The sequence below is a fragment of the Trachypithecus francoisi genome, unplaced genomic scaffold (assembly GCF_009764315.1).
Source record: "Trachypithecus francoisi isolate TF-2019V2 unplaced genomic scaffold, Tfra_2.0 Contig01676, whole genome shotgun sequence".
NCBI classification, from domain to species: Eukaryota; Metazoa; Chordata; class Mammalia; order Primates; family Cercopithecidae; genus Trachypithecus; species Trachypithecus francoisi.
In genome coordinates, this window is record NW_022681448.1 from 305,472 (window position 1) to 322,500 (window position 17,029).

The 17,029-nt window shown below is 40.6% G+C and overlaps 1 long non-coding RNA gene across 1 annotated transcript in view; it reads right to left on the reverse strand.

Moving 5' to 3' along the window:
• Positions 1–13,533: 13,533 nt before the first annotated feature.
• LOC117074956 overlaps positions 13,534–17,029 on the reverse strand; it is a 65,525-nt gene continuing 62,029 nt past the window's right edge. The window contains exon 2 of the long non-coding RNA XR_004433792.1: positions 13,534–15,500. This is a non-coding gene — a long non-coding RNA (uncharacterized LOC117074956). The remainder of the gene's footprint in view (positions 15,501–17,029) is intronic.

The window sequence follows — 17,029 nt, forward strand, 5'->3', positions numbered from 1 at the left end:
GCTGGGACTACAGGCGCCGCCACCTCGCCCGGCTAGTTTTTGTATTTTTTAGTAGAGACGGGGTTTCACCGTGTTAGCCAGGATGGTCTCGATCTCCTGACCTCGTGATCCACCCGTCTCGGCCTCCCAAAGTGCTGGGATTACAGGCTTGAGCCACCGCGCCCGGCCGCATTCTTTCATGATAAAGACACACAGTAATAGAAGGGAACTTCCCCACCATGGTAAGAAGCACTTGTGACAAATGCACAGCTCATATCATACTCAATGCTGAAGACTGGCAGCTTCCCCTCTAAAATCAGGAATAAGAAAAACATCCCTGCTTTCAGCATTGCTATTCCATTTTACTGGAAGTTCTAGCCAGAGCAATTTGGCAAGAAAAAAGGTATTCAAATTGAAAGGAAAGATGTAAAATTATCTTTATTCATGGATGGCATGATCCTATATATAGAAAATCTCAAAAATTCCACACAAAAACTAAAGCTAATAAACAATTTAGCAACTTCAGGGTATCAGATCACCACATAAAACATTAGTGTCTTTATAAACTGGTAATTAACAACCCAGAAAGGAAATTATGAAGACAATTCTACTTGTATTTTCATTCAAAAAACAGAATGCCTAGGAATACATTTAACCAAGTAGGTGAAAGATCTGCGCATTGAAAACTATGAAACATTACTGAAAAAAATTAAAGAAGCTCTAAATAAATGGTAAAAAAAAAAAAAAAAAAATCCCATGTTTATGGATTAGAAGAGTTCACATCATTAGAACAGCAATACTGCCCAAAACAAACCCTAGTAAAAATTTAATGCAATCTCTATCAAAATCCCAGGTTTGTTTTTTGGTTTTTTTTGTTTTTTTTCCAGAAATGATAAATCAGTTTTTCAAATTCACATGGAATTATAAGGAGTCTCAAATAATCAAAACAATCTTGAGAAAAAACAAAGTTGGAAGACTCACGCTTTCCAATTTGAAAACTTGCTACAAAGCTACAGTGTTACAAGAGTATAGTAGTATTGGCTTAAGGATAGACCAACAGACCAAAGGAATAAATTTCAAAGTCCAGAAATCAACCCACACCTCGATGACTAACTGATTTTTGATGAGGGCGCCAAGACCAATCAATGGGGAAAAAACAGTCTCTTCAATCTCTTCAACTAGTGGTGCTGGGACAACTAAATGGCCATTTTGTTTTACTTAAATGACTGTGATAAAAATGTCATTGTACACCTAAAGCAATATGCAGAGGAATCAGAATAATTAGCAACGACTTTCACTTCAAAATTACCTTGAGGAGACACAGTCAGTGCTCTGCTCACACTCCTGGCATAGACTTTGACTGCCATTGTGGCTGGCTGCTGGGCGTCTTTCTGCCCGGCTCTGCGTTGCTGTGCCTGAGGGCACTCAGTTCCTGAGCCAAGAAAGGCCACTCTGGTCACAGAAAGGCAGGCTGGAAATGATAGAATGAACACCGCGGGAGCAGCCTTTAATTCATTTTTTCAGAGGTCGGTGTTTAAACAGAGCAGCGCCATTGTTTCTTGGGTGGGAAAATTCTGAGACATGTGTTCTGCAATATGCCCCAGAGTTTCTCTGTGTGATTACACTCCCACATTAGGCTACTGTGGAAGTAGACTGAATACCGCACGTTCTATTGGCTTCCTTCTCTTCTTTTATATCACTTCCTCACTCCTCTTATCATGACCCTGAACCCTCCAAAAATGCATTTAAATCTCTGTCTTAGGATCAAATTCTGTTGGAACCTAAGTCACAGTCTAAACCATAGCAACAACAACTTTTCATTGAGTCTCATCTAATACAAGGTTTCATACTAAATATGAGGAAGTCAGTAATGAATGAGATACTGATATCATTTGGCTGTGTCCCCATCCAAATCTCACCTTGAATCTCACCCCACGTACGAAGGGCAGGGCCAGGTGGAGATAACTGAATCACAGAGGCAGTTACTCCCATACTGTTCTCATGGTAGTGAGTAAGTCTCACGAGATCTGATGGTTTTATACACGGGAGTTCCCCTGCACAAGCTCTCTAGCCTGCCACTATGTAAGACGTGCCTTTGCTCTTCCTTCGCTTTTCACCATGATTGTGAGGCCATGTGGAACGGTGAGTCCATTAAACCTCTTTCCTTTATAAATCACCCAGTCTCAGGTATGTCTTTATTAGCCACATGAGAACAGACTAATACAGATACTCACTGATCTTGAGCTCACAGTGTCATTTAGTATTATTGCAGTCGTTGATGTTATTAAAACACTAAAATTTTAGACATGAATGGATCATGTAACATTCCTGTAAGAGTGTTAACATGCTGACCTCAAGCATCTGAACTTACAGATGTTTGGTAACCAATAGTGTCACATAGAAACCTAGTGTTCAGAAAACGATGTGAATCTAGCATCTTATTCCTTGTGCTAGATTCGCTGGAGAAAACACCAGCCTGAAACAAACCAACTTAAGATATATGAATGAGAAACAAGGTTTTATGTAATGAAAGAGTGAGCACAACAGCCGTGTGGCTTAGAGAAAAGTGAGTGCGCGGTTTATGTTTTCTTTGTCATGACACATTGAATTATATCACATGCCCAGAAACACAGCAGCAAGATGACAACACAGGCCAATAACTGGAGTTGTAGGCATGTAAGGAGAAGTAGTCATTTGACAGAGTTAAGTTCTCAAAACTGCCTGAGTTTGTAGATCCAGCACTCTAGCTGCATTTTCAAGGGTCCAAGGTCAAACACAGGTGCATGGTTCCACACCACCGCCTGTCATGCCTGCTCAAAAACAATTCTCAAAACCTCCAACTGCTTCCTTTTTTACAACAGTCCGAAGATGCAGAAGAAGGGGACTGGGGGAATAATAAAACACTATGGAAAATTCCAGGAGCCTCCATTCCTGACCAGTCTGGAAAACCAGGTTCCTGCCCCGCCCCTTGCCTTCACCATTTGACAATCCCTTTCTCCTCTGAAGAACTCAGGAAGCAAAGACACTTGTGCTTGTTTAAGGCAAGAACTGAGCAACAAAGAAAACAATACAATTATGAACAGAAGTCTAACCAAAACCTCAATTACTCTGATTTAATCAGTATACATTGTACGCATGGGTCGAAGTATCGCCTGCACTCCAACAATATGTACAGTTTTAGGTATCAACTTGAAAAAAGAAGAAGAAAAGTTAAATTTTAGCAAAAAAAAAAAAAAAAAAAAAGGTGCAAAACTCTCCAAGGCTGGGGAGGAATTCAGACAATTCCTTCAAAACTGTCGTCCTTATTTCCTTTATTCACAGAACCAGTTTCACAAGAAACAAGTTCTTTCTTTATCATCTCCCTTTACTCAACAAAACCTGTATTTTTCTTTCCCTTATAAAAGTTTGATCAGTTACACAGACAGAATCACCATAAAAAGACAATAAAGTGTTTAAATTTTTTTTGGTTTCAAACTCTGACAAAAAGTAGTAGTCCCAGAAAGTGTACATAATCGTCTTCATATGAATTCTCAGGGTATAAGAAAGCTCTGGACTGGAGCCAAAATAAGAAGTGGTGAGCTACCCAAAAATGACTTGGCTAGTCAGGAGGGTAAGAAAGTCTGGGATTAAAGCGGTTTTCATAAAGTGTTCATTGGCTCAGTTAGAATAGTTGCCTTCCTGTTGGCAAAGAAATCATAAGGGAAACAACATGCAAAGACCCTGCTGTTTCTCCCACCCATGACTGTTTTTCTTTTGATTCGTTTATTATGTAAGAACAGCAGAACTCTCCAGATGGGAATAAGGGACAGAGTCTAGACATCATTTATTGGCCACTGAATAGTGGAAACAAGTCTGCAACATCGACTATTTTCCCCCTTTTGGTCTCCTCCCCCCACCCCAATTTACCACTTGTTTTACATTGCACACTCTGAAAAGTTAAATGATCCTGACACTTAGAATTACTCAAAAGCTAGAAAGATATTCCCAATGGTGTCAGGAACGGCTGCTCCCTTTTCCTGAGACAGCTACGCGGGCCAGTTGCTCCATCAGAAAGGCCTGCGATTGCTATCATGTCGGTGGTGTGTTTTCCTGCTACTCCTAGAAGGTTGCTTGCAAATGAGTAGTCAAGGAAGCAGCAGTTGATCACAGTACACCCAAGAGCAGCTTTTCCCCCCACCGGCAATGTTACTGAAAGACTCCTCCAGTCTTCAACTTCTTTCACTTCCTCTATTGCATAAAACTCGACCGAATGTTCACTCAGCACCAGGTGACAAGGTAAGCCAGAGAAATGGAGTCAACAATACAAAGCTACTTCAATGAATCTACATTCAGGTTAGTAGGACTGATAAAGAAGTGATCTGTTTCAGCTCACTTCTGTGTGACCTGGCCACTGCTTACTGCTCTGTCCTCGTATCTCAGCACGCTTCTCACAGTCTGCCTTACCACACCAGGCTCCCCCAGTCCCCCCGATGCCCACGCCGCTTCACGCTGCCAGCTAGGGACACAGGCTGCTCTCCATGTCTGTGCTGGTCTTCCTTGGCTCTTCATTTGTCAAATGTCTATGAACCTTTCAGGTCTTGGCTTAGAGGACACCTTACCAGGAAGCCTTCCCAGAGCACAAGACCGGGCTCAGCGCTGCTCCAACATGCTCTCCCATAGAGGACGGTGTTTCTCGCACCATGTCATAGATGCTGAGGCTCAGAGATATAGGGACTCTGAGATATAGCTGAGGCTCAACCTAAGTAGTTTTATGGAATTGTGTAGCGCTCCTCTGGTGTTAGAAATTATTTTATGGATTTGTGTGACTATTTCCAAAATGGTAGTTGGTAATAGGGTAATAAAACAAGAAGCTTCTGTGGTTAAAAACATTTGTGAAACTCTGGAGTAAACAAAATGAAATAGATTTCTTTATTGCAGAAAAGTCTCAGAAGTTTCAAAATACTCAGATGAAATGTAAGTCTACAAAAGGGTGCTGTGTGAAGCACTGTCTAAGCTTTCTTGGGCCAAAGAACCCTTTCAGAACATACATACCCTGCCAACACTTCTCATGGGATCCCTGTCATCAAACAAACTGGCTGTCCAGTCAGGACAGACAGACAATATACAGTCAAACAAACACATAATCAAGTGATCAAATACAAAGAGGAGTTTAAAAATCCTCTCATCAGTGCTGCTAAGAGGACAAAATAATTAGTGAAATCATGACTGGAAGAGTTGGAAGACTGATTAGGGAAGAGTGATCAGGGAAGGTCCATGCAACAGATACATAAAGGTGAGAAGAAGCTGGTCCCAGTACCTCACGCCTGTAATCCCAACACTCTGAGAGGCTGAGGGGGAAAGATCACTTGAAGCCAGGAGTGCCAGAGCGGCCTGTGCGGCATATAGCTTAACTCCATCTCTATACAATTTTTTTTTAAATCATCTGGGCACGGTGGCATACACCTGTAGTCCCAGTTACTTGGGAGGCTGGGACAGGAAGACTGCTTAAGTCCAGGAGTTCAATGTTGTGGGGAACTATGATCACATCACTGCACTTTAGCCTCATTGGCAGGCTGATACATTATGTGGAGTGAGATCCTGTCTCTAAGAAAAGAAAAAGAAATTATGAGACAGAGTCCTTAATGCAAAGATCTGAACAAAAAGTGTCCCAGGAACAGGGAGGAGCAGGTGTAAGGGCCTTGAGGTAGAGCAAGCTCAGTGTATTCCAGAACAGAAAGGAAGTTCAGAGGGGGTGAAGCCTGAGGAACAAAAGGAAATTATGGTGGGAGAGTCAAGGCAGGCCAGGTAATACAGGGCCATGTGGTTCCAATTCAATATTGATTAAAACAGGAAGCCATTAAAGGATCTGGGAGCGGGGGAATGGGGGTGATCTTTTTAAAAGATCATTCTGTTACCTCCTTTGGTCATCTTAAAATTTATAGTTAAAGGATGAAGAGAAATTTCAATTAATGAAATACAAGCAAAAGTGGCAATGAAACCAACAGATACTATTCTGACATCAAGAAGCAAATTGTAGCAGTGGTGATAATAAAAATTCAGATCATACAAAAGCTGTAACCCATTTAGAGGAAGAAACAAATTGCAAAGAGAAATAATAACTAACTTTTGGGACTGTACCAATGACTAAAGAGAGTAAATTGCATGAACACATTGAGAAAAGATGTAAGTTTCTCCCTGACTTTCACAAATATAGTGAAAACTCAAAATACACCACTTCCATGAGTGAATGGATATTGTGAGTTCAAAAAGTATGTAAGATTAGTCATGGACCAAGAATGCTTGAAATGACTCGAACTCTTACAACTCATATATGAAAGAGACTCAGTAGAGGATTATCCACATGGGACAACAATCCTAAAAATCTGCATGTTACCAGAGATGCGCTGTGAAGCTAACAGTAACTTTTCCAGACTATTTTAACCAACAATGCCGGAAAAAAGGCTGAATTATTTTTTTCTATTTTCCTTACAGAAACTAGTTTTACAAAATTTTTGTTGTATGGCAAGGCAAAATACAAGTAGCTCCCCGAACCCCTACAAAAATAGGAGGAAAAAATGTTACGAAGTTGTGTGAGGACATAAAAGAATCTTATTTTTCTGGATTTTATGTTTATACCTTTTGTAAGCTTTTAAAAATGTATAATTTGTTATGTTGTTTCTGTCCCTCTAAACAAATATTTCCTTTGGTACTAAGTATGTATTTCCAAGTTTATACTATGTTTCTTAAAGAGGACATTGCCAACCTGGGTCTGTGCTTGCATGGAGGTGTGAGACAGTCAAGGAACATGAAGAATTGGATGTACGTGGAAGATGAGAGACTAGAGATGAATATTGGACACAGGGAAACAGAAAGGATGAAACAGAAAGTCCAAACTATTAAAATTGCTGGGCAGGGTGGTGCAAGCCTGTAATCCTGGCTACTTAGGAGGCTGAAGCGGGAGGATCCCAGACCAGCCTGGGCAATGTAGTGAGGCTCCGTCTCAAAAAATAATAATAATAAAATAAAAATAAATTGAAATATCCTTTTCAAGATTTAAAAGTTACGTCCAAATTAAGAAACAGGTCAGAGAAGGCAACACAGCTTTGGAGAGCTGAGCAGGCTCTTTGAAAATAGCCACATTTCCCCATGAGGCAGAAACTTTAACTTTTCTAGACATTGTGATATTAACTTTCCTTTATAGACTCCACATAATGTATCATGAGAATAGTACCATCGTATCAATTAAAAGAACATATTATACTCTAAAAGCATTTACTAAAACTTAACAAACAGCATTTAGTAAATTTAATTTAGCGTAATAAAACCTGGTAATGCAGAAAGTTATTGCCTGGGTTTTTAAAATTTTTATGTCATTTTCCCTGAAAAAAACATTAAAGAGCAAAGTAATGCCTACATATGCAGAGTAGAATTACAAGTTTCTAACAGAAGAACTGACAAGACATCTCTGAGGATTCAAATGTAGAGACTATGATCATATTTTAAAATTTGTATTTACTTATTTTTGAGTAAACAATAATATATTTATGTGTTTCATAAATCAAGGAGAACAAAACTTTTTACAATGACACTCTCTGTCCTGTCCTTATCTCCCAGTTGCCAGTTCTCCTCTCCAGAGGAAATAAGTGTTAGGATTTTTTTTTACAAACCATCCCAAAGATAGTCTCTTCATTCTAAAAATGTATATACATTTTACACCTGCTTTTGCACAACTGCTCAAATGTTCTGCATCTTGCTTTTTTCATTGAACAACACAGAATAATTTTAGATCAGTATCTGAAAATCCAATATTTGTAATGTAATGGATGCAGACTTGTACACGACATTCATAAAACAAGCTTCCTACTCAGAGACATTTAGGCAGAAGTAGATTTACTAAATATTAAAACATATTATAAAGCTATCATGATTAAAAGCGGTACAAGAGTTGTTAAAGAGATCAAGGGAACAGAATAAGAAAGTCCAGAAATATAACCTTACTGTTTTTAGCACATTTCTCATTAAATTTATTCCAAGGTACTTTGTCATTTGGATGGGATTATAAACGGGGTCTTCTCTTGCTGTATAGATTCTGTATATACTCTGCAGATCATTTTGCGTGCCCCTAATTTATGGAAGAGTTTTTCAGTTAATTGTCTAGACTATTTGAAGATATGCTACTATACAATTTGCCAATAAATAAAATTGTACCCTTCCTTTTTTCAATTTTCAGTTTTTTGACTTTATTCTCTTGTCAACTTGCATTGGCGTATAGCTCCAGAAAAGTGCTAATACCAGAGACAGCAAACACCCTGGTCCTCTTATTTTAATGGAATGTTGCTAATATTTTTTCTTGCTAGTCATAATACTACCTTTAGCATTATTGTAAATATATTTTATCGGGTCGATGAATTCATCTACACTTGTTTTATAACATATTTTCTTTTTATTATGATTGGCTATTACTTATTCCTTTGTAATATCTGGGAAGATTAGCACATAAATTTTTATGCTTAAATTCATTAATGTAAATGAAAATAGATTTATAAATATTAGATAGGCTTGCATTCCTGATATAAGCACATTGATCATGGTGTATTTTTTTAATGTTATGGAATCCTATATGTTAACATTGTATTTGTTTTCAAATTATTATTTATAAATCACATTGGACTCACCCATTTTTAATCGATACTGGTTTTGTGGTCAGTGTGAAGAGGACTCCCTGCCAGGGCGCTTGGCCTCCTCACTGCACCCAAGTGTCCCCAGATGGAAGAAGAGAGTCCCTTCACACCTGCAGAAACAGGATCACTGCCCTGGCCCTGGCCCTAGGTGTCAGCCCTTGGCATAACTCTTGTTCAATCCTTGACAGCCGGTGCTCCAGCCCACCTGGTGTTTTCAGTAGGATTTCCATTGGATCCACGGAGCAATGGGCCTATCTGGGCTACCTTCTTTCAGGCCTGGGGTTCCCTTTCTTGTTAGATTAGATGCCTGGTTAAGACACATGACACCGGTTCTGTGTAGTCCCTAACCCACAGGATTCCTCATCAGTCCACCTTCCTCTTCCTTTTTCTGGTATCCTCCTTCGGTTGTCTCTTGGGTTATTTCCAGAGTTGAAAGTTGTGTTTAGCAGGGAGAAGCAGGAAGAGAGGACTTGTTCAGACCTCAAGCTCGCAGTTAACTGAATAGATGTTAGATGAAATCACAGCATTCATAACAGTGATGTCATTAATATCAATCTCAGTGACTGCAGATTGCAGAAAAAAAACAGAACATCTTCTTCGCCTAACCCTTCAGTCCATGTGTTTTTGAAGTGGGCCTCCATTTTGTAAAGTTGGCATCAACAGAATGGTCAGAGATGTGTGCAGTTTCCACATGTTTCCGAACATTAGTGAATCTGGCTGCTTCTTCTTTTTTTTCCTAACATCTGTGTCATCACAGTGAACATAGTTGGCTTTTTTCTTTTCTGATAAACAACTAAAGATTTTCCACCCCCTATTTCTTTTTCCCGTATCTCTTTTCTGCTAACATGATATCCCATAATAATTTTGATAATATGATGTCGCAATGGCCTCCTCATCTCATCGAGGCTCTAAAAACTCCATTAACCTTATATTCCTACAAACACCAGATCCTTTGTAACAAGCTCTAAGATGTAGGCTTCAGCATCACACAAATGCTTTGATACCTCATAGGACTTAGAATAATTGGGCCACCAATTATTCTGGAAATCTGGACATATTTTGGTACAATTTTTGAGCCATGTAGAAGGTTCACAAGTGTATACATTACGGTGAGATGTGTGAAGACAAGTGGAGTTTCCTTGTTTCTTGGGGCTGATCCAATGTCTCAGTTTGTCAAACTTAGTCTGATCCAATAATTCGAATATTTCCTTAGGGAAATTCTCAGTGTTCCATAACTTTTGCTCTTCTCCAAGGTAACTTCTAGGCCTTTAAGGTGAGCCTGTTGCAGTCTGGCTGTGGCATGAGTGCCAGAGAACAGGGCCCTACAAATGCATAGCATTCCGCAATCTCCCCTCTGCTCTAGGTGAGCTGCCCCTCTCCCTGAGCCCACAGCACTGTGGTGTGCCTAACTCCATGGCCATCCAGGCATCGTGATGGCACCTCTTTCCAAAATCCTTGGTTTCAGCCACCTGCCTCATCCCTGAAGATTTTACAAACTGCAGCCTTGGTCTCAAGCCTAGGATTTTTGACTCCTTCATCATTTTCTGCAAGGACTTTAAAAACCTCCTGCACGCCACCCACAGGCTGTGGGACCAGGAGCCTGCCTCAGTCCTGTCTGTTTTGCCTCCTCCTTCGGCAAACCGCACATCATGCTTGATGCCACCTGAGCCCAGCTTCTCCTGGGAGAAACAGCTTTCCAGCTACAGCACTTCTCCTGGAATGTCCTTGGGGTTTGCCCTACTCTATCTACAAACTCCCCCACTCCCAACCCCACACTGGGGTTCTATCCATGAAAGGAGAGATCAGGATGCACACTGACTTTTCTACCTTAACACTTTCTTTTTTATTTCTTCCATCAGCTTCTCAGCCAGGAAAGTGGGGGGGGGGGGGGACTCTTACTTCTCCTTGTGTCTCCTCAATCTCATACTCCCTCCCTTCTTCATACGGAATTCTTTCTCTGGGACCCTTATTCTCTGGGACCCCTTCTTGTGTCAGGAGAAGTCCCCCTATCAATAAAGGAGTACAAATCAGTGATTTTCAAAGTATGACACCTGTAATACACAAAGACACTTACTGACACTTGTCCTCTCTGTTTGAAGCACATTCTTCATCACATCTTGCTCACTAGAGAATATTACATGAGCAAAAATCTTCCACTCATGTAATATTGATTGGGGTGGATGAAGGTGTGTGTGCATTTCAACTTTAAGACCAGTGAAAATTAATAACCAGATAAAATTAGCAACATCGAGTCTAGTAATAATACATAGCACACTGTCATTTCCTGCCAGAGGAACACTGGAGGCATGTTCAGACATTTATCACTATTTAGTATCCAGTTTTCATGAAGTATTTTACTGTCATCCCTAATTAATTCTACCTTTCAACAAGAAGCTCGGGATTGGCTGCTATTGTTATTCTACTCTTGTATGTCAGGGAACTGAAGCAGAGGTTAATTAAATGACTTACTCTTATACCCGTAGGCTACGTTGGCAAGGCTGTGTCTTAACAGGGTTGCTGGCACAGATGGCCCAAAAGATGGAAATTTAAGTAACCCTGTTCCAGCAGGGGGCACCAGCTACATTATAAATTTGGGTACACCCTAGTATTCTGCTGGTTCAAAATCGTACAAGATGGTATACCCAAGAAAAAAATAGACTCCAAGTGTTGCGAAGAGGACACCGTTCCCTAGTATCCCTCACACCGAATACAGTTCTTGGGATACAGACAGACTTTAACCAATCAGCAGTCACCTTCCTAGCATGTTTTAAAGAGTTCAAGACAGGAGCTCTTACTCCCAAAGTTCAACCCGTGATGATTTCTAGACTCTTATAATCACAGTTATACTTTCATTCCTTTTGGTCTTAAGAATTTGAAGGCCTCATTTTTAAAACCCTGTAATAAAAGTCTCTGAGAAAGGCAACTCCATTAATGGAAATGCTCCAGTCAATGCTTAGGGAATTGGAGAAAGCATAAGAAGAGTGTGTGGTTACAGGATGGGCAATACGGTCTCCAAGAAGGTGATGCAGGGACACCACCAACCAACTAACTTCCTGCATCACAGTCTTATTTACAGTTCTGTCTTCTAGATTCAGTGAGTTCTACACGCTTGCCTCTTTATATCCCTTAGGTGATAGTTTAAAGAAACACGTGTAGGCAGAATTTAGTTCTAATTTTGGGTCCATTGTGAGCCACAGGAAGCACTTTAAAATTTTCATTGAAAATAAGGTGTATTCAAACAGTCAGAAAAGTTCCCTTTAATTTTTCATATCTGTTTGCCTAAACAGATACAATGAACTCATCCAGCATCAAAAGCCCATGCCTGGTCAGTAATACGAGTGAAAATTATTTGAAGATCTTAAGAAAATGCAGATTCTGGTTTTGTAGGCCTAGGGAGGGTCTGAGACTCCTCATTTCTCACCAGCTCCCAGGTGTGACCACTGCTGTTGGTCCCTATGGAACACGTACCGAGTAGCCAGAAGCTAGATGACAAAACAGGATCCATCTTCCTCAGCTTTCAGAAACAGATTGTGCAGAAAGCAGTCTAGAATTCATCAAGATACCCTCTCCCTCTCCCCATCAAAAAGGCCATTTCAAAAAAGGGTGTCATATAAGCAAAATGCTTTAAACTCCAAGTGAAAGATGATGTCCAGTGAAGGAGTCACTCCTGGTTCTTCTAGGAGATGAGGGAAGCACAAAAGTGCCTAGAGACATAAGATACCCTGCCTTTTAAACTTTGTATATTCTTTGCAGTAAGATCAAGATGTAAAAGTTGAGACCTCTACTTCTTTGGGGGGATTCTTTTTTTTTTTTTTTTTTTTTGAGACGGAGTCTCGCTCTGTCGCCGGGGCTGGAGTGCAGTGGCCGGATCTCAGCTCACTGCAAGCTCCGCCTCCCGGGTTCACGCCATTCTCCTGCCTCAGCCTCCCGAGTAGCTGGACTACAGACGCCCGCCACCTCGCCCGGCTAGTTTTTTGTATTTTTTTTTAGTAGAGACGGGGTTTCACAGTGTTCGCCAGGATGGTCTCGATCTCCTGACCTCGTGATCCGCCCGTCTCGGCCTCCAAAGTGCTGGGATTACAGGCTTGAGCCACCGCGCCCGGCCAGGGGGATTCTTTTTAACCTAGAAAACAACACAGCAGTTGCTCAGCATTTTGTTTTAAAGAGGTACTTACTAGAAACCGCCCTCAAGTATTGCATTGCACCAAACTGATGCAAGATCTACATGGAAATTTTTATGTTGACTAATTCCTTATAAGAACAGAATTGATATATTGTTGGTCTACAGGCAGGTGAGGGGGAAGAGGGTAGGAAAATGCTCTGGATAAGGAAGAGGAAGAAAACACTTATTAAGTGATACATACAGTGTGTTAGACAATGTATTAAACTTGTGTTCCTAATAGTCCGATGAGTAAATAATACTAGCTTCACTTTACAAGTAAAGAAACTGAAATTTAAGGAACTTAATCATCTAGTTCAAGTTTCCGCAACTATTAGAAGCAGTAAAGCCTGCTCCAGCATCAGCCTCACCCTGTTAAAACATAGATGCCTAGCCCCCCTTCCCCCCACCGGAGTTTCTGATTGAGTAGGTCTTGGGTAAAGCCCAAGAACCTGACTTTTAAAGGAGCTCCCAGTGATGCAGAGGCTTCCAGTCTGGGGACCACAATGAGAACCACAGTTGGTTGTAGGCCAGGTGGTTCCACGAATGAGATCAAGCTTTGTGGATCTCAGGAAACACGAATGCACTTAGAAGAACAATATAAAAACCTGGATCTAAAAAGAGTGGTCCAAGAAGAACCCAACTTAAGCCACCATGCATGGTCTTGTGTTTAAAGACACTAATATTTGTAATACATTGTAATAGAAAACTAGGAAAGAAAAATCAGAAATTCTCTTTGGCATCATTTTCTATATTTTTACTGTTAATTAATGAAGAAAGAAAAAATAAATGTTGTATGACACACACATACACACACACGTCTATCTTCAGAAAAGAAACATACATTTGGAAGGACTTGCAGTTTTTCATTTTTCATGTGAAAAATTGAGGATATTCTTCTCCAGCTTGATTGTTAACCATCAACTAATTTCTTACTACCCTCATACAGTACAAAAATAATGTGGAGAATTTTTATGAGGCATAATTTATACCAAAAACTCCCCTCCATCTCTCCTCCATGTTGTGAATGAGACCCTACAGCGACGAAGACTCCTTTTCTAGGTTTCTGTATTCCTGAGGCATATTTCAGAATTTGGAATCCGTCTATTTGACAAGCGGAGGCACATCTCTACCACGGGGCCCCCATCCGTGGGCATGCACGTGTTTCAGCCACGGGAGTGTCGGAGGCCAGAACACGTGGCCAGACTCTCGCCAAGTCCATCAGACCGTTGTTAAGAGGGCTGGAAGAGCCAAACCACAGCACCATCAATGCTGTGATTTACGCTTTGAAAACACTCCAAGTGGAGCGAGCACACATTCATCAATACTAATGCAGGAACTGCCTCTGTGAGAAAAATAAGAAAACAGACTAACAAAACGGGTAGTAATGGCTACACCCTGTAAAGGACGGGTGTCCCATGGTTTAATAACCTTTTCTATCCCAACTAAATCCCATCTCATCATATCTTTTTAAAAAGTGGAGCCTTCTCCTGAGCCATAAGCAATCTAGACCAAAATCTCCTTGATGTTAAGAGGCTGTTTCTGACATCCTTCGGTTTTCCTCCTTCCTGAACTGGCTCAGATGCACTTACAGGTTGCAGAGACAGTGCAGAAGTCAAGCACAACCTTGGATGTGTGTCATCACTTCCGGCTCTGCGGGCCCTCTCTGGACCAGTGTTTTCTGCTGTCCTTCCTTCTGTGCCTACTTGCAGTCCCTCTGCTGGGAACTGACTTATCCAGAGCCTTTGGATTTGCACTTGATGCCTGGGTCTGGACTCTGCTTTTGTTCCTAGGCATTGTCTCCAGTTCTCTCTCTTCCTTTTCAAATGCTATGGCCAGCTCTGCCCACTGGGGATCCATGCATGGCTCCTAGAACCCTGGTACTGGTGCACTCACTGGCCGGCCTAGTGGCCCAAATGGAAAAGTGGGTGAGGGGAGACTACAGATGCTCACACAGCACCTAATAAGTAACTGCACAACGAGCGTTTCATAAGGGATGAAGGAAGAAAGGAAGGAAGGAAGAAGGACGGGAGCACAGGCTGCTATGAGAAAGGGTACTCTAGCCTGCCTGGGCAGGTCACCAGCAAATGTCTATAGAAAGCCCAGAAACAAGTGGCGCCACAGGCCTCAAAGCTGATGTCCACGTGATTCCTTTATTCTCTTTTCACCACTGATCTCGAATGACAGTTCCTGTGCAGATATTTAATAAACTTCTAGAAGTATGTTAATAAAATCTTCATACCCTCATACTCCCTAATATGCCTTTCATTCCATTCTATCTCAAGAAAGCCACTATGTTTTAGTAATTTTACTCAGATAGGTCTTAATGAAGATACATATTTTTCTTAATGGAAGATGTTTTTAAAAGCTTTTCTTCTCTTCTACCTCTGTTCACAGTCACTTCAGAACCAAAAAAGAAAAGCTAAGTTGAGGAATCTCCCAGTTCTCCTATTTGCTCTTGAATGGCGAAAGCTCCCCAGTCCTTATCAGAATAGCTCATCCGTTCACTTATTAACGATAGGAGGACCACTGAATGTCCAGATTGCTGCGGGCCTATGACACAGAAGATCCTTCTGTGAAAAAACATAAACGAACAATTTTGACTCATCACCCATTCTATAGGAAACAGCAAACAAAAAGTGTGTGTGTCCATTATGGAGAAATCCATAATTTTATTCTCGGCAATCCAACTCTGTTGAATTCTGTGGCGTATACGGAAAAAAGACAGGATCACTGGTAAATGCTACAAAGAGTTCTGGAAATGAAATTTTAGCTCAGGCTTTGACACTCACCACACATGTACTTTTAAAAAGCTGCATGACATGATGTTACAATTAAAAAGAAAACATCACAACATGTTGTCACATGCAAATGTGAAACAATGGGCCATGTCTTAGAGCATCTGCTTCAAGTTAACTGCAGATGTGAAATGTTGATAGAAATTATTATCATTGGTGGGTGTTTTGTACTTTACATTATATCACAATTTACTTAATTGGTTCAGACATATTTTAATAAATTTGATCTTAATCCAATCAGGCAGAAGTGTTCTGAAAAATTTACGTAATTGTTATTATAATACCTGAATGCTCTCAAGTAAAGTGCTTTCAACAGTGTCTAGGTATTTAGGAATTTGGAGTTTGGTTTTCAGAGTCTATGAAAATCCCATAGACATTACAATATGAGGTTATTTTTCCATTTGAAGAAATTTTTACTCCTTTGATGGAAAATCTCAGAGAGAATTTTGGGAAAAGACAAAAAAGGGAGACAGAAGGCCTTTGATTAACGTATTTTACATCAAGTCACATGTATTGTTCTCTTGGCTCTGCACCTAGGACTTGTCCCCATTGGATGGTGACAGAGGCAGATCACAGCAAGGCAGCCTCGCTACTGAAGGCATGTGGCTGAGAGAATCCTGGTGTTCCAGGTGGAAGTTTCAAGAAACTGCATCTTCAGGTCACGCTGGGGTCAAAGATAGTTTCCTGTGAGGCTCAGTGGCCAATTGGAGTTCAGAAATAAATAAAAACAATAGAAATAGATAAGCATCCATGTTGATGAATATCGCACTGTACCTGGCACATAATAAACACTCAATAAAATGAAATAAAACAAAGAAAGATTAAACACCAAGAGAACATCGTGAGTTCTAACTGAAAGGAACAATAAATTTAAAATAAAGCACGCATTATCACTTGGTTATCTAGACTGAACTGTTCGATATAGTAGCCACATGTGACTATTTAAACTTTAACTACTTAAAATGTGATGAAATTTAAAAATTAGTTTCTCCATTGCACTAGACACATTTCAAGTGACTAATAGGCACTTAGGACTGTATGTACACTGTAGCAGACACAAAGATATAGAATATGTTCATCATCAAACGAGGTTCTACTTAAATGTAGTGCTGCTCTAAACAATTGCTTGGAAGACATTTGAAGGAATAAAACACGGCTCTGCAATTTTTGATGGAGGAAATACATAGAAAGGACAGAGCAAATGGTGCTTCACAGAAAAGCTAATTCATGTGATATCCAAAATGAGGAGAAAAAAGGTCAGGCGCAGTGGCTCACACCTGTAATCCTAGCACTTTAGAAGGCCAAGGTGGGCTGATCACCTGAGATCAGGAGTTCGAGATCAGCCTAGCCAACAAGGTGAAACCACGGCTCTACGAACAATACAAAAATTAGCCAGGCATGGTGGCACATGCCTGTAATCCCAGCTACTTGGG